Below are 21,372 nucleotides of genomic sequence, written 5' to 3'. Positions count from 1 at the left end.
TCGTTGTCGGTGATCAGGCTTACCACGTTGTGTCGTCAGCAAACAGGAGAGAGAGAGAGAGTCGGAGAGAGAGTAGGGGAGAGAGAGATATGACATTTGTAATGTCTTTCTTGTTTTGAAACTTCTGTATGTGTAATGTTTACTGTTCATTTTTATTGTTTATTTCACTTTATATATTATCTACCTCACTTGCTTTGGCAATGTTAACACGTTTCCCATGCCAATAAAGCCCTTGAATTGAATTGAATTGAATTGAGAGAGAGAGAGAGAGAGAGAGAGAGAGAGAGAGAGAGAGAGAGAGAGAGAGAGAGAGAGAGAGACGATAAGAGCACCCAGTGTAGTCGACTCAAAGCTGTGCCATGGATTGCCCATGTCAAGAAGTGAGTGTTCCTCTTTCCTTCCATGCACTAACCCACATGTCCCTAGCCCCAGTGAAATGTACCATGTTAAGCCTCCACGCCACCAGGGGAAAAGTGGTGTGCGGCTCTCGAAGGTTTATCGGCCTGATTAAATTAGGCAACGGTGAATAAAGATATGGGGAAGGGGAAAAAAACACCATCAAATCACACCAAACGATTTATTAAGTGCTCATATTGATTAGCCCCCATTTGACCTTTTATGGTGTTACATATCACACCGCGTTTAAAACACAGAGTACTGAACGGAGGAGGGGAGGGGGAGAATGACACTGGTTCTTTGTCACAGAGTGTACACTAGAGATGGGTCCCAATCCATTATGGGCGGCAGGTAGCCTAGCAGTTAAGAGCGTTGAGCCAGTGACCGAAAGTTTGCTGGTTTGAATCTCTGAGCCAACTATCTGTTGATCTGCACTTGAGCAAGGCTCCTGTAAATCGATCTGGATTAGAGTGTTTGCTGAATTACTAAAATGTGAGATTTTTTTTTATCTGGGCCCCTTGAAATGTTCACTACACAAATACAGCACAGACTCAAATTGGAGGACTGTCCTTTTTAGTGTTGACCCTCCCAAACTTGCATGGCAGGTCTACCCCTATTCTGTTTTCTGGGCCAATCAATTTAGGTTGGCAACAGCCTAAAGACTAATAAACACAAGTGTTGACATAATTAGGTTTGAAGTTGTTCATTATCAATTATAATAGATTAGGATAGAGCCTAAGGCCAAACGATGGAGGCTAACTTGTACTTGTAGAGGATGAACCAGTCATTCATGCATGTTAACTGGAATTCAGGCAGGGGATCAGTAACAGCTGATTTGAAAACAACATTATTACATCACTAACGTATTTCAGCCAAACGCTCCCTTTATAGAGCGTTTAAAAAGCTGTCATTTATTGACAAAGACAACACTTTAAAAAAAATATTTGGTTTTGAAATAGCCTAGGGACTGATTAATTAGGTTTGCACCTCTAATAATGCTATGAATTCTTAAATCAGATTGCAACTACTGTACTGCGTCTATTCTATACGTTTCAGAGCTAAAGTAAGATTAAGAACATTGGTTAATTAATGATCACTATTTCTACGTTACATCAACCGCTACCCTTCAGCCCCCACCCTCTCCTGACCCAGGGTTTCTACATGGGGTCGACCGTGAACGTTTCCAATAACGTTCGACCCCAAATCCTCATCTGTTCCGTCTACGAGCGGTAGGTAACGTCAGCGCAGAGAGGCAGTACCGTTTTTTTTTTTTGTTGAAGGGGGTAACTCGACTAGGGGGGCACTCGACACCCATCTCCCGAACCCCAGTCGAATGAGGTGGATTTAGGACGAAAATAATCCATACCTGCGACGTGGAGATAAAACACAGCAACAAACAGATACGCATTTGTAAGTTATCGCACGGCTCGGGTTTTAGTTCCATTGTGGCGATCAACAAAGGGAATGATGTGAAAACAGAAAACAGACTTGCAAAGGGCGTGATTGTAGCGGTGGTTTGCCCCGTATAAAAGCGACTACGTTTTTTACACAACTGACATGTTTTATTATTCTTCAGTTTGTTTTTATTTCATGGATGCAAAATAAGCCTTTTTTGGAGGAGAAATTGAATTGTAAATTGTCCCTCATATACCCCCCATAAACAAACTCGGAGGGGGGGCAGTTTAATATATATATATTTTTATATATCTCACGCCACTCAAGTAAGTGTTTACTACTTTCTTTCTAACGTTTTTGCTGAAATGTGAACGAACATGTAGTTGTTTGATACAAAGTTACTATTCATAGGCTGTAAGCATTTTCCCACGTAGGCTACAACGTAATGTTACTTGTTACCCGCAGATGGCTTTGTTCAACTTCACAAAACGAATACTATTTAACAGACTTAATTCATACAGTATGGAGAAGTTGTATTATAACTGTATAATTACAACAAAACATTTCAACCATAATTAGAAAAGTAATTCGTATTTTATTTTATTTTACTCATTCTCACAGTCAGCAACACATTGGATACGAATAAAGCTACAATGTTTCAGTATATAGCCAAGCCTTTTAAAAGTATCGAAATAATTTATACAGTAAAATATTTGATGATAACTATTTTTGGTTTATAGCTTTAGTCTGTCTGTGTAGGCTAGTTAAATGCATTCTCTTTTAAGGTGTGTTTGTATTTCAAACAACCATTTCAATACGGCGAGGCGCAATTGGTGTCTTGTGCTCTGGGAATATGCATATTTCACTTCGTTCCCAAGGACGACCAATCTGGCAAGACTGTTGTTATGTCTGTTGAGATGAGCTACATTGTAGGAGCTACTATTGACGAGTTGTTTGGGGTGATTGTTATAATTGTCATTGGGCATACAGTATGTAGGCCTGTCCCAAATTAGAGTATAGCTCAGACAAAGATTGAAGCTGAGCTGTTGAGCTGTCTGTTATATCATTCTATAACATCAGTTCAATAAACTGGTGAAGAGGCAGTGAACTTCAGCTGATGCATACTGTGCTAGGTTGTTTATTACACGGTTAAGGTTCCCACTGGCAGTGCTGAATGATCCTGTTTTATGTAGGATTAATCAAAATTTTAATCACAATTGGACTTGCTTTTTGCATCTAAGCACTTTCTAGGCAAGTCAGTTAAGAACAAATTCTTATTTACATTGACGGATGACGGCCTACCCCGGCCAAACCCTAACCCCGGACAAATTCTGGGCCAATTGTGCGCCGCCCTATGGGACTCCCAATCACGGCCGGTTGTGATACAGCCTGGAATCGAACCAGTGTCTGTAGTGACGCCTCTAGCACTGAGATGCAGTGCCGTAGACAGCTGCCCCACTCGGGAGCCCAACATTATTTTCCTGATAAAAGTGTGATATATGCATGGAAATATAATTAAATAGAATCAAGGTGGCAGGTAGGGGTGGCAGGTAGCCTAGTGGTTAGAATGTTAAGCCAGTAACCAAAAGTTTGCTGGATCGAATCGCTGAGCTGACAAGATACAAATCTGTCATTCTGCCCCTGAACATGGCAATTAACCAACTGTTCCTCGGTAGGCCGTCACTGTAAATAAGAATGTGTTCTTAACTGACCTGCCTAGTTAAATAAAGGTTAACTTTACAAATAGTAATAGCCTAGCCTATTTCGAACAGTGGTCTGCTGTGAAATACTGAATGTTTGGACTATATAAAACAGTGTTCTATATCTGTAGAGAAGCCTTCTATTACATGTAACCACCATCCTCTAGTCCAGGGGTGGGCAATACCAGTCCTCCAGGGCCTGATTGGTGTCACAGTTTTGCCCCAGCTAACACACCTGACTCCAATAATCACCTAATCATGATCTTCAGTTTAGAATGCAATTTGATGAATCAGCTGTGTTTGCTAGGGATGGAGAAAAATGGTGACACCAATCAGGACCTCGAGGACTGGAGTTGCCCACCCCTGTTCTAGTCTAATGCAACGATAGCGGGTTCACAAAATACATATATTGATGTCTATGTCAACTAAAAAACATGCAATCGGCCATAATTTTTTTCTCCCAGGCAATTTATATTGTGAGTTTTGTTATGCTATCATTCTTGTAGTTAAACATTACATCTTGGTGTTGGCTAGAATAAAATGAACTAATTTGTAATGATGAGATCCACATGTCGATTGTCAGAAAAGAGAAAAGTGGCGTCCTTCAGAGAAATTGGACAACACCTCACATGTAAAGAGGCACATATCAACTGTGTCCAGCATCCTTAATGTCACTTTAATTGAACAATTTATCACCACTGATCTTTGTCAGATGCTAGAAAAGGAAGCAGAGGAAAACAAACGGAAGAGGAACGCTGCCAGGCAGGCAGAGGCAGTTAGCTGAGACCAGAGGATGTCACAGGCTTTGTATCTGCCTTCAGATAAACAAATCAATGCATTTGACTGACAAGCCCATAAGGAGTTGAAATGAATAGAATTTGGTAATTGATGTAAACATTTCATATGAAAAACTTTTGATTCCACCAAAACCTTGGGGAGGGTTGGGTTTTTTTCTCACTTGTAAGTGAAAAAGTTAATTGAATTATTCCCCCGTATATGATTTTTGTACAAATGTATTTGTAGGTGTCCCCCCGAGGGTTTTGAAATTCATTTCCTCGCAATTATTACTTTCTAATATTTTTTTTCCTCTTTCCCCCTCACTTATCCGAATGTCCGTATGGTGCTTTTTCTAAATGTTTGCAAAGGATCAAAGGAGGTGATTCCAGACTCTAGTCTTCAGGCCCGCTGTCAGAGTAAATAGTAATTTCACTAAACATTTAACTTTGAAGATGTTAGACTTTCTGCCTCTCACTTTGAGGCCTGTTTTAGAGGCTCACACGTGGCAATGGGTCTTATTACCCTAGATTGCAGGACTTTCAACGTCGCTCCACTTCGTCAAACAATTGAAAAAAAAAATCATTTTATAGACCATTTAATGCAGTGCTAGGCCTAAGTGTTTTTCTATTGGGTGCTTCTTACTACGTAGTGCCATGTTGATTGCATTTGAAACCAAATTAGATAAATTTAGGTGACATCAAGGGTTTTCCAATTAGCCGCGCTGCTCATCGACTTCAGACGCCATGGTAACATGGAGCATTAATAGCAGCTGCACCAGAGGACTCCATCGTGTTATTAGGGAGAAGGAGAGAGAGGGATAGAGAGATGAACCAGCGGACTCCATCGTGTTATTAGAGACCGGAAGACTCCATCGTGTTATTAGAGACCAGAGGACTCCATTGTGTTATTAGAGAGAAGGAGAGAGATGGATAGAGAGATGCAGCAGTGGCTCGTATCGTCGTTGAGGGAGGAGACCTTTTAAGTGGTTGGTTAATGGAAACTGTTGATCGTGACTTTCATCTACTTGCTGTACATGAGTGGTATGAGTGGTTTGTGACTCAACCCATCGTCAAGATCTTGGATCATAGACAGTAGCCTCTATTCAAACTGCCCAAAAAGAGGGTAGAAAAACAGGCAATATCCCATACACTACTTACTGCTTATATCTTTCCACCTTTCCTCTCCTGCGCTGTGGCCACAGGGGATAAGAGATTAGGGCTGTGGAATTATTGACCGATTCGCTCAGACGTGTTCCCCTGACTCCGAGTCCGAATCAGTAGATTGGCCGTGTCAACAGCCCTCTGTTAGAAGTGAAAAACAGCCTCTGAGATTCCTCCAAATTATATTTACACATGGGTTCCCCCTGAGCACAAAGGATGGCCCAGAACAAGCAGCGCTCGCTTTAGGGGTGCCGTTGGGTCAGAGCCCTGGACCAGATTTAGGGGTTCCGCGGGGTCGGAGCACGGGACCAGATAAGACAGGCAGTAATGGAACTCAACATGATTGATCCATCTCACTCAAGGTTAAAGTCCATCTCACAGTTGGCTGCACGCCTGAGCTAGGCCGGGAGTCTCCTTTCTATCTCTGTCGGCTTTTCCTAAACCTGCCAACAGACAGATAAAGCTAAAGCTCTGTCCCTGCTTTGTACCCCACAACTTCCTCTTGTCTATCTGATGGCTCTAAAAGGACTTTGTGGACACACTACCAGGGCCTTGGCATCCCTTGCCCCCAGATACCGGGTTTACACCATAGGCGCAACTTTGGTTTTAGAAGTGGGGTGGGACATATATATATATATTTTTTTATCCGGTCGGATAAACACTCCAAACAGCCTACCTGACTGCTTGGAGGCGTCTGCATGGTCCTAAAGCACACCGTTGCCTGATTTTGTATCACATTCCAATGATAAAACTGGGGGGGACAAAAATTCAATTTGAGAATGTGGGGTCCCTGTCCCCAGTGAACGTTGCGCCCCTGATTGTCTATCTGATAGCTCTAAAGTGACTTTGTGGACACACTCCCCTGGGTCTTGGCATCCCTTGTCCCCAGATACCGGGGTTTACACCAATGATTTGCTCCTGTTCTTTTGATGTTGATGTGTTGATACACTTAGAAAAAATGTGCTATCTAGAACCTAAAAGGGTTCTTTGGCTGTCCCGATAGGAGAAACCTTTGAATAAACCTTTTTCGGTTCCAGGTAGAAATGTTTTGTTTCCAGGTAGAACCCTTCTGAGTTCCATGTAGAACAATTTAAGCAGAGGGTTCTACATGGAACCCTCTGTTCTATCTGGAACCAAAAAGGGTTCGGGGACAGTCGAAGAACACTTTGGAACCCATTTTTCTAAGAGTGTACAGTAATGCTTAATTCACTTTGTGGAAGGGAACCCCCCTCGTTTGACGGCTATTCCGGCTCTTCCCCCCCCATCTCAATGCTCCGTCTTTATGGTTATGGAGTTAATGTGAACTGGTGTTTCATGGAGAGGTTGTAATTAACACCCTGTCTGGAATAAACCAGGCTGTTTGGCTTTTTCTCTCTCTCATGTCCCCTCTGATTCCACCACTGGACTGCTCTCTAGCTTGTTCAGTGTGATTACCAGCTGGCGTCCTCAGATTGATGGCGCCTCCCCCTTGGGGCATCCTCAAAAAACAGGTTCTCTCAGGAACTCCAACCAGAGTTATGACCCCTAGTTGTGGAGAGCCGCTGACACCCTATTCATACACCCCAATGGGTCATTATGGCAGGTTGGGATTGGCCCATTTATTCTCCAGTTAGGGTCCAGACCGGATGGCTGATGTGTCACATTGAGCCTTTGGCAGGGGGGGATTTGTGAAGTCAGTTTGAGTTGTGTCCTGGTGGAGTGCTGTAGTGGAGGAGGTCTTACAGTTCATTCTCAATCAATGCTGTTGATCGCCCCAACATGTTGATATAAAAGGAATTTTAGGAAAATGGAGATGATTTTCTGAAACAGCACCTGACACGTATAAGAACAAGAGAAGATGTACAGTGTATACACAGGTACACCTTTGTTTTCTGCTTTTCAAAACCAGTAGTGCTGAACGATTAGCGTTTTTTGATGTCACTTCGGTTTCAGTTTGATTACAAAACAAATAATCACGGTTTTCGGTTACAATTATTATTATTTTTAAACATTAAATGCACTATGCATCATGTGGGTTGAACGCTAACAACAAAGAATAAAACAATACAAGTCCCATGACTAGTGACGGCCCATTATCACTTATTAACCATCATTTTTCACATTACTTTACTTTAATCAAATATTTCAGATATTGTGTATATTACATCTTGTTTTATTTGATGACTTTATTATTTTATTCCAAGTCATCATCTCATCTCTCAAGAACTGCTGCCTTCTATCAAAATCACTATTTTAGTAGTAAATAAGGCGTGCTTTTATGGCTCCTGAATACCAACTATCAATCACTTAGATCATGTATTTTCAGGCTCGCGAAGCAACTGCTTTCTATCCCTGTCGATCACCAGTTCTCTCTTGTCTCCATGTCTTGTGCCGTACAGACCGGATAAGTTGAAGCGGGCGAGCAATGGATTATGGTCATTGTAGTTAATTCCAACGTTTTATGCGCTAAACTGTGTAGAATATTGGCCTGTTGGGAACTTAAATTCCCTACTACATTGCACAGTTCAGGCTTGATCTGGTTTATCTCTACAGAAATTGCACATGGAGCTCACAAAAGTATACACCTCACACACATGGTTATGTGCTTAAAAGAAAAACGGAGACACCTGTACCATGTCAGATATCTTTTTGAGTTTGCATCCCAATATTACATTTTATATACATCACAGAAGACTGAAATATAACAAAACTGTTTGACAAAGAAACACAATGTTAATTAATTTGGAAATGATGAAAAAAAGATGAATAACATTTCACCCATGAAGGCCACTAGTTAATTTGACTGCAGAAAAGGGCTACGGCACAACATCTCACTTGAATTAGACCTTTTGTTTAACATTTCCATTAGCAATGCATGAGGTTCACTAGAAGGCCAAAATGTGACCTTATAAATAAGGATTTTTTCCCCCTCAGCTTTAGCATTTCAGTGCTATAGAAAGTGGTAATGTTGATGTGTTTACATGCCCTGGGGAGCCCCATTCTGCTTCATTCTCCTGAAGAGAGTGATGCCAATAGGGCTTCAGGCTTGGGAGGGGGGCCACTGCTATACATACACATAAGATGATAACTGTAGTAGATGGTTAGGTAGTTGGTTAGGTAGTAAGAACGCCTGCTCATTCCCGGGTGGGGGGACGTTTAAGCGTTGGGGGGGGGGGGGGCGTTTGAGCGTAGAGTCTAAAGGAGCTGAAAAGGCCTGTAGGGGAGAGAAATGCAGAGAAGGGGGGAGAAAAAGAGCAAAAGAGGGAGATAGTGGTTTTCATGTGCTAAAAGCTGTTAATCCTCTGGCTTTTGTGTCTGAACAGAAAGCTCAGGACAAGATGGCTAGGCCCGGGAGCATTCAGAAGCCCTTCTTTTGTTGTCAGACTCACCCAAACCGACGGACATCTGGTAGGGGAAGCAGGGAACGGGGATAGAAATGGGGGGACTCTCAGCTGGTTGGGGATTGGGGGAGAAAGTGGGGAGGGGGGAGGGGGGAGGTGAAGGGGGTGTTGTCATAGAGAAAAGAGTGGAACGACCAATGGGAGTTGGCAGATAATTGATGGATGTCAGTAATTGTTTGTAGTTCAAGCATGAAAACATGGGCCTCTGGGAGGCTGGGGAGAGAGGGAGAGAGGGAGAGAAAGAGAGATGGGGGAGGACAACCGACCTGGCTGCCCACATCCATCACTCAAGTCTGGCTAGGGTTAAACAGGAGTAAGTACCTTTCTGTCAAGTTTGTTCATCTCTGTGCATTGGGGATAAGGGGGCTATTCGTCCTGGTTATGACGAATAGCATAGCGGTCTGGGAGCCCCCTATGCGGTAACAAGTCTAAATGGGAGAAAGGCATGCAGACTTCTGCTATCATATCAAGCTTAATTCGATTTGTATGCAGATGCAGTTTTTCGTGTGACTGGATTTCAGAAGAGCACATACTCCAGTCTGGAAACCAAAATGACTCTGCACCATGGTGTGTATAAAAGAGAGAGAGGGAGCGAGTGGAGATGCATTTTGTTCCCCCTCGCCTTTGCCGTGAATCACGAGCTTATCTCTTGGAAGCAAGTACACCTTTCGGAGGAGAAGAAGACATTTCTATGTAAACACCCCGAAACCCCTGCTGTATTCCAGTAGACAAGTAAGAGACTGGGAGGATGAACCACCATTTTCTTTTTAGAAGAAGAAGAAGATCATCTTTTGTTTTTCCCAGACATTTGTTGTGGTAAATTCTTGGCTGTTTGGACGCAACTTTTACAATGGTAGGTGGGATGACGGCAAAGGTGAAGATCTCTTTTACAGTACTGCCACACACGCTGACTGACTGACTGACAGAGGAAGGAAGGAACATGTGCCCCTGATGCACCAAAGCCCTTCACACACGCTGACTGACTGACTGACAGAGGAAGGAAGGAACATGTCCCCCTGATGCACCAAAGCCCTTCACACACGCTGACTGACTGACTGACAGAGGAAGGAAGGAACATGTCCCCCTGATGCACCAAAGCCCTTCACACACGCCAAACTTTAGTCTCTTTTATCTCTTCTCCCATTCTTTCCTCACTCCTGAAGTTTTAACACTGCAGTGGTAGCTGAACGTAATTGGGAAGGGGAGAAAATAAATAAATGAACTCTTGTGTGTCACTGATTAGAAACAAATAGGGCCTCCAGAGAACGACAACCAATCAGAGAGATACAGTGCTTTGACCAGAGGGAGGGGTAGCTATATAGTCTTCTTATTTATTTATTATATGCATCCTAAAATACATTTTGGGAGTTTATTATTTTTTTCATTATTTTTGTAGGCAGGTTATATTTTTTTGTAATAGGGGAGATTGTCTCCAACATTAAACTTATACTTATTTTGTTCCAAAAGGTTTTGGAAGGTCTTTTCCAGTGTCAAGATTATGTACAGATTAGAGAAAATCACTGATGACACTTCGCCGTATCCTTGTAATCTTTAGGCTTCCGACGTTGCTGAAGCGTTACCCTAGCGTTGTCACGGCGTTCCACGCTGACCTTGCCGTTTTTCATTCAGCAGCAGCGTGCTGAGAAAGAACTGCTGGTTTATCTGATAGGAATGGAACAGTGAAGGGAGAACAAGAATGGTTTGTTTACAAGGAAATAAATGGCGCTGTTATCTGGCACTGTCTATTTGCCGATTGATGCGAGGCGATAGTGTCAAGAAATAAAAGCAGTGTGGAGCAGGCATTGGTGGATTAGGGCCTGCGGTGTATGTTGGTGAGGCAGGGAGCTCTCACACCGAGCGTTGCATGGGGAGATATAGAGGCCCTGTCATATGCGCTACGAAGAAATATGGAGTATTGATATGAGGAATTGGTGTTTGAGGCAGGAAGAAGGAGTTATGGAAGTGCTGTTACATGCACACACACACGCGCGCACGTGCGCGCGCACACACACACACGCACACTCACACACACAACCCCATCAGAGAAAGCGATGGGACATCTCGGCGGGACAGCCGTTGTTACCGAACCCTATTTGACTGAGCACATGGGTTGGCGCTCCCTCTCCCATCGGTGGTGGGGTATGGGGGGAAAAGTATCCCCCCATGACGTGCTGTCATGCAGCCTCCAATCTCTAGTCGCGACGGGGTGGAGGTGGAGAAGAAGAGAGGTAACAGGAGGGGAACAAAAGCAGGTCTGAGGGGAGCAACAGGTGGAGTATGGGAGCTGTCCTGGGGTGAAGAGAGGGATGGAGAGGGGGGGGCAAAGATGGAGAAAGAGAGCTAGAGAGTGGCATGGCAGATAGAGAGCCTGGAGGAGAAGTAGAAGGGAGCTGGAGAGACAGGGCTAGCTGTCATTAGCATTGAGATAAAGGTGGACTAATGAACTTGAGATAAAGGCGGGCTAATGAATTTGAGATATAGGTTCCATAAAAGCAAAGAGAGAAATAGACAACGGGCTGACTTCAGCTCCACCAACCAAAGCCAAACTCTCCACACGTCAGGGTGCTCCGAACCCCATTCCACCCAAGATGGCTGCACGCTGCTTTACTTGCCAACTGCTGTGGCAAAGCCCCTGCCAGGGCCATATTAGATTGGCAATGCCAGATGAGGAGTGGCTGAATACAAATGACCCTGTGCCAAACAGATTATTAATCTCTCTGCATCTCTGTCTGTGCAGTGGGTTGTAGCTAGCATGCTACAGGGTATAGTTTGTAAAGTAGAGAGGGTGTACGTCTAAGTGGACTTTAGTTCATTTTCTTGTGTTTGTGTGTTTGTTTTCCCACCACTGCCAACCTCTATAAGTATTTTCCTTGGCTGCGCAATAATGTAACTCTACAGTTGCCTGTAGCTATGTTTTGGCTAGCTACACTTAAACTGCACAACCATATCTGTCATGTTAGCATGTTGTTAGCTAGCATACACACACAGAACCAGTGTCTCTGCCTACCCTACAGCCCTAGCTGTGTGCTGGGCAAAATCAGTCCTCAGGCACTTCTACCCGGCAACTAATAGTGGATGTGGGCCCCATTGTAAATCACAGTAGGGTTTTGTTGAGCCTGCACCCTAAAGAGAATGGCATGGAAACACGTTTGCCGCAGAGGAGAGCCTGGTATTGTGCAGGCGAAGAGAGAAGACAGCTGTAAAAGTGATCGATCGGTGGCCTTTACCTTTGCTCATCACTAATGCTACCTGCATCTTAAAGAGGCACTGAACATTCCCATTGGCCTTTGTTTTTCTGTTTCTCATTAGAAGAAGAAAAAAAGAGATTTCAGTCTTGGAGGTGTGTCTCCTGACTGATTCCGTGTTTGGTTAATGATGTGTGTCTCTCATGAGACACTGTAGGAAGCCTATTTCACACCTCAAAATCCCCAGAATTAATCTAAGATAACTCAAGAAATCTGCAAAAAAAAAATGTTGACGTTTTTGCCAAGGATGTTTTAGTTGTGCAATTTTTGGTGCAGTATTTCTCAAGTAAAAAACATGTGAGACGTGTTGTCCTATGTAAACAATGTCGGGCTGCTGGGCAGGTCTTTCTCACTGTCTATGCTATTGAATAGAGAGCAATCACCGCATGCTCCCACCATGTTTGCTCTCTCCATGTTTGTTTGTAATCAATTTTGACACGAGAATAACTATTTCTGGCTCATATCCCTTTCACATTCTGAAATTGCATTTTTGTACCCCATTATAAAAGAAAACTGCAGCAATTACGGTGTTTTTATGTTAAACAGTTTTGTTATATTTCAGTCTTCTGTGATGTATATAAAGTAGAATATTGGGATGCAAACTCAAAATGTAATGCATTTCAACTCAATATCTGACATGGTACAGATGTCTTATTTATTTAAGCCCATAACCATGTGTGTGAGGAGGATACTTTTGTTTCAAAGTAGATTTGTTTAAGACTACCAAGAAACACTTTGTGTGACCCTGATTTAGCCCACTGCAGTAAAAGGTTAAAAGCAGTTGCTCTATAAAGAGAAAAGACAACAGACGGGTGGCCATTTTCAAATTTAGTTAAGGGAGGAAATTTAGGAATCTTCTGACATTGGAATGTTTTGCCAAAATTAGAGTTGAGGGAAAAGGTTGAACAGTTTTGGACTGGTTTGGTTTTAGCTACAGTCCAAGAGGTTGAGATTATATTGACCATTTAAACTCTCATTACAAATATTTCAGATGATTCAGGGACCTTCAGTACGGTTTGCACTTATCCATAATTGGTAGCAATAGGTCATTTGTAGCTGTGACATCTGTATTTATTTATCAAATCTCCTATTTTCTCCACTTCATGGGCGTCACTGACATGTGAGGGTATTTCATGCAAAACCTTCTGATTTCATATTTCTCCAACGTCCACAATCTGCAACACATAACCACTCAGTGGTATCCTACAGCTCTGTTGGAAGGAAGGTTGTAACTCCAGGTGAAGTGTGTTTCTGTGTGTGTATGTGTGTGTGTGCGCGTGCGTGCGTGCGTGTCATTATCTGGACGAGAGACATAACTGAAGATGTGTGTGTGCTTAGTGTACTCTTATGTGTGCAGGAGTGAATAGTTGCTATGTAAAAGCTTGTCTAGGGCTGGCTTCACTAAGCTGGAATTCTGGAGGTGCAGTGTGTGGAGTCATAGTTTAGTGGATTTGACCCCAGTGGTTTATGAGTAAAGTGGGGATTTGAGGGTGGTTGGTGTGTAGGGCCTCTTTTGTGGTTTGTGCCCATTAGCTCTTGTGACTTGACTGCAATGGAGAGAGCTGAACACAAGCCCTGTGGCCGCACCAGATCTGACATCATCAAAGCCACATTCTCAGGCCATATGTATGAAATATATTGTAATTAACTTCCAAAGCCCTAATGACTTCAGTGTCAACAGAATTAAGAATTTATTAAGAAAAACTCTTAGTAAAATCTTTCATTTTTGAATACCCTTGTTTACTCCTGATGTGCATGTAGTCGTGTGAGATTACCCTGTTGATGTACCGAGGTTCTAGTCTTGTCTAGTTTTAAAGATGCCCTGATGTGATGTGTGTGAGCTTGCATAGATATGGGTAGGCTGGCATGAAATCTGGACAGTGTGTCCTTTCATCCCAATAACACTGCTATTGTGTGTGTGTGTGTGTGTGTGTGTGTGTGTGTGTGTTTGTGCATGCGTGTGTGTGTGTGTGTGTTTGTGCATGCGTGTGTGTGTGTGTGTGTGTGTGTGCATGCGCGTGTGTGCGTGCGTGCGTGTGTGTGTGTGCGCGCGTGCGTGCGTGTGCGCGTGTGTGTGTGTGTGTGTGCGTGCGTGTCTGTGTATGGCAACACATTTGCCGCAGAGGAGTGCCTGGTATTGTGCAGGCGGAGAGAGAAGACAGCTATAAAAGTGATCTATCACTGGCCTTTACCTTTGCTCATGACTAATGCTATCTGAATCTTAAATAGAACAGAGGAGAGATCTGAGGTAGTGCGGCCATTTTGGAATTCAGTTGAGGGAGAAAATTAAAGAGATTTATCTATTCTCTGACATTGGAATTTTTGGCCAATTTGAGAGTTGAGGGAAAAGGTCAAACAGTTTTGGACAGGTTTGGTTTTAGCTAAAGTCCAAGAGATTATGAGATTATTTTGACCTTATTTAAGCTCTCATTACAAATATTTCAGATTAATCAGGGACCTTCGATACGGTTTGCACTTATCCATAATTGGTAGCATTAGGTCATTGTAGCTGTCACATCTGTATTTATTCATCTAATTTCCTAAATTGAGCTAAAAACCTCTACTTGTACACACACCCCGCAAAATATAGTTAGATTTGCTGTGACTGAGTAACCTAACAATTTCCTAAATTGATCTTACTTTTCCTGGGGCCCATACAAAAAATTAAACATTACATAATACAGAACATTAATAGACAAGAACAACTCAAGGACAGAACTAAATTAATTTAATTAAAAGGGCACACATAGCCGACATGTCAATACATACACAAAATATCTAGATCAAGATAGCGGAGAGGCATTGGACGGCGAAGTGATGCTTTACCAGTTTCCTTAAACCATGTTTGCTGTTCATTTGAGGAATATGAGATAATGAAATAATGGCTCTATATAATATCGTACACTTTCTTGAATTGGTTCTGGATTTGAGGACTTTGAAAAGATCCCTGGTGGCATGTCTGGTGGGGAAAGTGGGTGTGTCAGAGCTGTGTGTAATTTGACTATGTAAACTATTTGGAATTGTCAACACATCATTTATTATAAAAAAGTGATGCAGTCAGTCTCTCTTCAATTCTTAGCCAAGAGAGACTGGCATGCATAGTATGTCCACTACCGTTCAAAAGTTTGGGGTCACTTTCCTGAAGCACCTCCCACAAGTTGGATTGGCTTGATGGGCACTTCTTAAGTACTATACGGTCAATCTGCTCCCACAACAGCTCCACAGGGTTGAGATCCGGTGACTGCTGGCCACACTCTGGCCAGTCAGCTGACTTCTTCTTCCCTAAATAGTTGTTGCATAGTTTGGAGCTGTGCTTTGGGTCATTGTCCTGTTGTAGGAGGAAATTGGCTCCAATTAAGCGCTGTACACAGGGTATGGCATGGCGATGCAAAATGGAGTGATAGCTTTCCTTCTTTAAGATCCCTTTCACCCTGTACAAATCTCCCACTTTACCACCACAAAAGCACCACCAGACCATCACATTGCCTCCACCATGCTTGACAGATTCCGTCAAGCACTCCAGCATCTTTTCATTTTTTCTGCGTCTCACGAATGTTCTTCTTTGTGATCCGACACCTCAAACTTAGATTTGTCTGTCCATAACACTTTTATCCAATCTTCCTTTGTCCAGTGTCTGTGTTGTTTTGCCCATCTTAATCTTTTCTTTTTATTGGCCAGTCTGAGATATGTTTTTTTCTTTGCAACTCTGCTTAGAAGACCAGCACCCCGGAGTCGCCTCTTCAATGTTGACGTTGAAACTGGTGTTTTGTGGGTACTATTTAATGAAGCTACCAGTTGAGGACTTGTGAGGCGTCTGTTTCTTAAACTAGACACTCTAATGTACTTGTCCTCTTGCTCAGTTGTGTACCGGGGCCTCCCACTCCTCTTTCTATTTTGCTTACAGCCAGTTTGTGCTGTTCTGTGAAGGGAGTAGTACATAGCGTTGCACCATATCTTCAGTTTCTTGGCAATTTCTGGCATGGAATAGCCTTCATTTCTCAGAACAAGAATAGATTGACTAGTTTCAGAAGAAAGTCCTTTGTTTCTGGCCATTTTGAGCCTGTAATCAAACCCACAAATGCTAATGCTCCAGATACTCAACTAGTCTAAAGAAGGCCAGTTTTATTGCTTCTTTAATCAGGACAGCAGTTTTCAGCTGTGCTAACATCACTGTAAAAAGGGTTTTCTAATGATCAGTTAGCCTTTTAAAATGATAAACGTGGATTAGCTAACACAACGTGCCATTGGAACACAGGAGTGATGGTTGCTGATAATGGGCCTCTGTACGTCTATGTAGATAATCCATTAATAATCATGCGTTTCCAGCTACAACAGTCATTTACAACATTAACAATGTCTACACTGTATTTCTGATCAATTTAATGTTATTTTAATGGCCAAAAAATGTGCTTTACTTTCAAAAACAAGGACATTTCTAAGTGACCCCTAACTTTTGAATGGTAGTGTATATTAGCCCTCTGATTACAATGAAGTACAATGGGAACAGACTGTAAGTACTGCATGTCTGGCAGGGTTGGGAGAATGTAGCTGTATTACATTCAAACAGGTAGAGAGAGAGCTTGAAGGAACCTTGAGGAAACCTACAGCCTCATTTGAAGTCAGCTATTTTCTCCACTTCATGGGCATCACTGACATCAGAGGGAATTTCATGCAAACCCTATTGCTTTAATATTTCTCCAACGTCCACAATCTGCAACACATAACCACTCAGTGGTATACTACAGCTCTGTTGGAAAGAAGGTTATAACTCAAGGTGAAGTGTGTTTACGTGTGTGTTTCTGTGTGTGTATGTGTGTTTACGTGTGTGTTTCTGTTTGTGTATGTGTGTGTACATGTGTATGTGTTTGTGTGTGTGTGTGTGTGTGTGTGTGTGTGTGTGTGTGTGTGTGTGTGTGTGTGTGTGTGTGTGTGTGTGTGATACTCAGTGTTGTGTTCTAGAACACCGAAAGCGAGACCGATTTAAGACAAAGCCCGGAGCAAAATCGCGTCCGAGTCAAGACCGGAGGGGGACGAGAGGCCGAGGTCAAGTCCGAGACCAGAAAAATGCGAGTCCAATTGAAGACCATGACTGTAATTTTGTCTAATCGTCACCATAATAATAGTAAACAAATTTCCAGGATTTTTTAGACATTCAGAATGGTGAAAAAATACATGCTGAGGGCAAAAAAAAAACACTCTACAAAATATGACTAACCCAAGCATAGTGGGGAACAATGAGGGCCTTCTATGCTTGTCAGCGATGTTCTGATTTAATCTCTTCAGTTTTTGTTGGAAAGTAAAAAGTTAACGCTGAAGAGAAAAAAAGGTAGAATGAGATTTTTTCTTTGGTGGTCTCTGGGGAGATAAATCTAGCGAGCTAGGTCAGCCGTTGGCTAGGCCATCAGAACCTTGATTAGAAGGCATCTGCCATTCAGCTATATTAGGGCAAATATTTGGGGTGACAGTGGAATCAACCAATCACATTGACCTTTAATGGGCAACAGATCGAAGGCCAACAGGTCACTGTGCCATAGTGAGCAATAGTTTTCCCACGGCATAGATAGCTAGCTTTTGTTGGAAGTTAGTTTGCGGCGTCTGCAGCAGGCGTCATGGAAGAGGATGTTGTTGCTAATTTGTTAGCTTCTTTGTTAGCTTCTCCCTTTTCAAGTTTCAAATGATCATCTGTTGAGTGGAAGTTATTTTGCGGCGTCTGCAGCAGGCGTCATGGAAGAGGATGTTGTTGCTAATTTGTTAGCTTCTTTGATAGCTTCTCCCTTTTCAAGTTTCAAATGATCATCTGTTGAGTGGAACTGTGTTTTTTATTGCAGCCTGAATGCTGTTGTTAGCCATTTCTTTGAAAATAACCTGTGCGAAACATTGTTGCGTTTAAACTTTAGATCAGTGGTTACTTCGATCGGGACATGCTTAGCCTAATGATCGTGTTTTTTGTATTCTCATGATTGGGACCTACTGGCTTGTTATTTCAGAGTGAATGGACTGCTGTTGTTCTATTGGCCCTATGCAGTGGTGTAGTGGTCCATGGAAAAGTGGGTCCTGTGTGACAAATCCTATGTTTTCCTCAAAATCTTTTAGATTTTCACTCTCAAAATCACACTTAAATAAAAAAACTTTTTTTATTTTTGTTGTAAGTCTACAAGAAAGCTTAAACCACATCAGGAAATCATTTTTAAGGTCTGGGAAGAAAAAAAAATATATATATTTTTGGAAGGTGTAGTTAACCTTTAGGCTAAACTTGAGCACAACAAACACCTTCCCCATTGATACAAATCAGCATTGTATCATTCTGTCAGGTAGGTCACATTGCAATCAACATTTAATTGGGAAGGTTTTTTAAGAAAACCTTTAGAGATGTTTATCCAAACAGAGCAAAATGACTGAGTTGCACATCGCAAATAGCCTACTATCCAAGACTAAGGACCAAACTTTCTCAACACCTGGTTTGCATACCCATTGTTCCCTTAGTTAGCATTAACTGGCAGATATCATAAGTTGAAACGTCTTTCCTACCCTACCCTACCGATGTCATTCTTCTGTGAGCTGCTCCATGCCAAAACCAGTTGAGAGCTGCACACTCTTGCTGCCCCTGTAGATGATATTCTGCTGAAACTAGGCTGTGTGTCGCAGCACGCATGTGAATATATTTCAAGTGATTTGCAGTTGTTTAGGCTACTTTGTGCATGATTTCACTACATCATTGTACTACATCATTGATAAGTCGTATACTTCCACTATACTACATTGATACGCATCATTAGGGATTAAGAAATAAGTATATGCAATGCCCACTCAAAATAAAGTTGGCATAGGGGGGCGTATACCCTCCACAACGCCACTTTGTGTTTTACCCTCCACAAGGCCCTTTGTGTTTTACAAAACGTGCACTGTCCTACAAGTGTCCTTTCAGAATCACCAACCTGTCACACACTGAAGGTCTATAGGTTCACCACTGTCACACACTGAAGGTCTATAGGTTCACTACTGAAGACCTATAGGTTCACCACTGTACTAACCTGTTACACACTGAAGACCTATAGGTTCACTACTGTACTAACCTGTTACACACTGAAGACCTATAGGTTCACCACTGTCACACACTGAAGGTCTATAGGTTCACTACTGAAGACCTATAGGTTCACCACTGTACTAACCTGTTACACACTGAAGACCTATAGGTTCACTACTGTCACACACTGAAGGTCTATAGGTTCACTACTGAAGACCTATAGGTTCACCACTGTACTAACCTGTTACACACTGAAGACCTATAGGTTCACTACTGAAGACCTATAGGTTCACTACTGAAGACCTATAGGTTCACTACTGAAGACCTATAGGTTCACTACTGTACTAACCTGTTACACACTGAAGACCTATAGGTTCACCACTGTACTAACCTGTCACACTGAAGACCTATAGGTTCACCACTGAAGACCTATAGGTTCACCACTGTACTAACCTGTCACACTGAAGACCTATAGGTTCACCACTGAAGACCTATAGGTTCACTACTGAAGACCTATAGGTTCACCACTGTACTAACCTGTTACACACTGAAGACCTATAGGTTCACCACTGTACTAACCTGTCACACTGAAGACCTATAGGTTCACCACTGAAGACCTATAGGTTCACCACTGTACTAACCTGTTACACACTGAAGACCTATAGGTTCACTACTGTACTAACCTGTTACACACTGAAGACCTATAGGTTCACTACTGTACTAACCTGTTACACTGAAGACCTATAGGTTCACTACTGAAGACCTATAGGTTCACTACTGAAGACCTATAGGTTCACTACTGAAGACCTATAGGTTCACCACTGTACTAACCTGTCACACTGAAGACCTATAGGTTCACCACTGAAGACCTATAGGTTCACCACTGAAGACCTATAGGTTCACTACTATACTAACCTGTCACACACTGAAGACCTATAGGTTCACCACTGAAGTCCTATAGGTTCACCACTGAAGACCTATAGGTTCACCACTGAAGACCTATAGGTTCACCACTGAAGTCCTATAGGTTCACCACTGTATTAACCTGTTACACACTGAAGACCTATAGGTTCACCACTGTACTAACCTGTCACACTGAAGACCTATAGGTTCACCACTGAAGACCTATAGGTTCACCACTGCACAGACATGTCTACAATAGATATAAAGATTTATGTTATAATTTCCCCTTTACTCATAGTGAGCTCACAACCTTCTATCAATTTTCCCCGCTCTTCCCTACCAGAAAGTCAAGGAAATTGGGACAAAGTTTGAATATATTTTTCAATGAAAGAAAAGGACAGTAATGTTATGAGTAAAGTTTCAATAGGCGATAAGATATTATTTCAAGAAAGGAATGTACAGTATATATTCGGCCTGGCGAAGCGCTTTAATGCACTGAGTGAATGGAAGCTGATAATTACGATTGTTCTCAGGAAGAAATTACGAGTTCTCACTATCCGAGATCAAGTACAAATGTATCTGTCACCGAGACAAGACCGAGACACTCAATATGTGGTCTCGAAAACCCGGTCTCGAGTACTACAACACTTGTGATACTTGCATTATCTGGACGAGAAACATAACTGAAGATGTGTGTGTGCTTAGTCTACTCTTATGTGTACTCTTATGTGTGCAGGAGTGAATAGTTGCTATGTAAAAGCTTGTCTAGGGCTGGCTTCACTAAGCTGGAATTCTGGAGGTGCAGTGTGTGGAGTCATAGTTTAGTGGATTTGACCCCAGTGGGGAGGAAGGTTATAACTCAAGGTGAAGTGTGTGAAGTGGGTGAGAAAAACTCTTTGTAAAATCTTTCATTTTTGAATACCCTTGTTTACTCCTGATGTGCATGTAGTCGTGTGAGATTACCCTGTTGATGTACCAAGGTTCTAGTCTTGTCTAGTTTTAAAGATGCCCTGATGTGATGTGTGTGAGCTTGCATAGATATGGGTAGGCTGGCATGAAATCTGGACAGTGTGTCCTTTCATCCCAATAACACTGCCCCCCTCCCCTCCTTTCTGCTCTCCTCTACCCCACAGAGTAGTGGAGCTGTGAATAATGGAGAATTGTGTCCTATTCATCTCTAGGGGTCAGAGAGTCGAGCCACTATTTGGGCTAGCTATCCATCAACCCCCTCCACTTTGTAGCGGGTGACAAGGCTATTGGCACTGGTGGCCTACTCAGAAGGAGATAGTGGCCCCCAGTAATGTCACCCTGACTTATTGATGATAGGAGCTGGAATTAGACCAATAGTATAAATTAATTTGCCTACAACAGACAAAAAAACGATTCATAGCA

The 21,372-nt window shown here is 42.5% G+C and overlaps 1 protein-coding gene across 18 annotated transcripts in view; it reads left to right on the top strand.

Moving 5' to 3' along the window:
• The window catches only part of LOC110522842 (receptor-type tyrosine-protein phosphatase S), a 392,578-nt gene that overhangs the window by 79,467 nt on the left and 291,739 nt on the right, over positions 1–21,372 (top strand). For 2 of the 18 annotated variants that reach the window (XM_090242017.1, XM_090241745.1), the window contains exon 1: positions 1,539–1,806. The exons of 14 other annotated variants lie outside the window; for them this stretch is intronic. The gene's annotated coding sequence lies outside the window, so the exon portion shown is untranslated. Of the gene's footprint in view, positions 1–1,538; positions 2,118–21,372 lie in introns of those variants that run through there. 2 more of the 18 variants (XM_090241874.1, XM_090241679.1) reach the window with 1 other exon arrangement.

Source organism: Oncorhynchus mykiss, chromosome 1, assembly GCF_057628025.1.
Source record: "Oncorhynchus mykiss isolate SJ-2025 chromosome 1, ASM5762802v1, whole genome shotgun sequence".
Classification (NCBI taxonomy): Eukaryota; Metazoa; Chordata; class Actinopteri; order Salmoniformes; family Salmonidae; genus Oncorhynchus; species Oncorhynchus mykiss.
The sequence above is the reverse complement of the archived record's forward strand: the minus strand, read 5'-3'. Positions and strand labels throughout refer to the sequence as shown.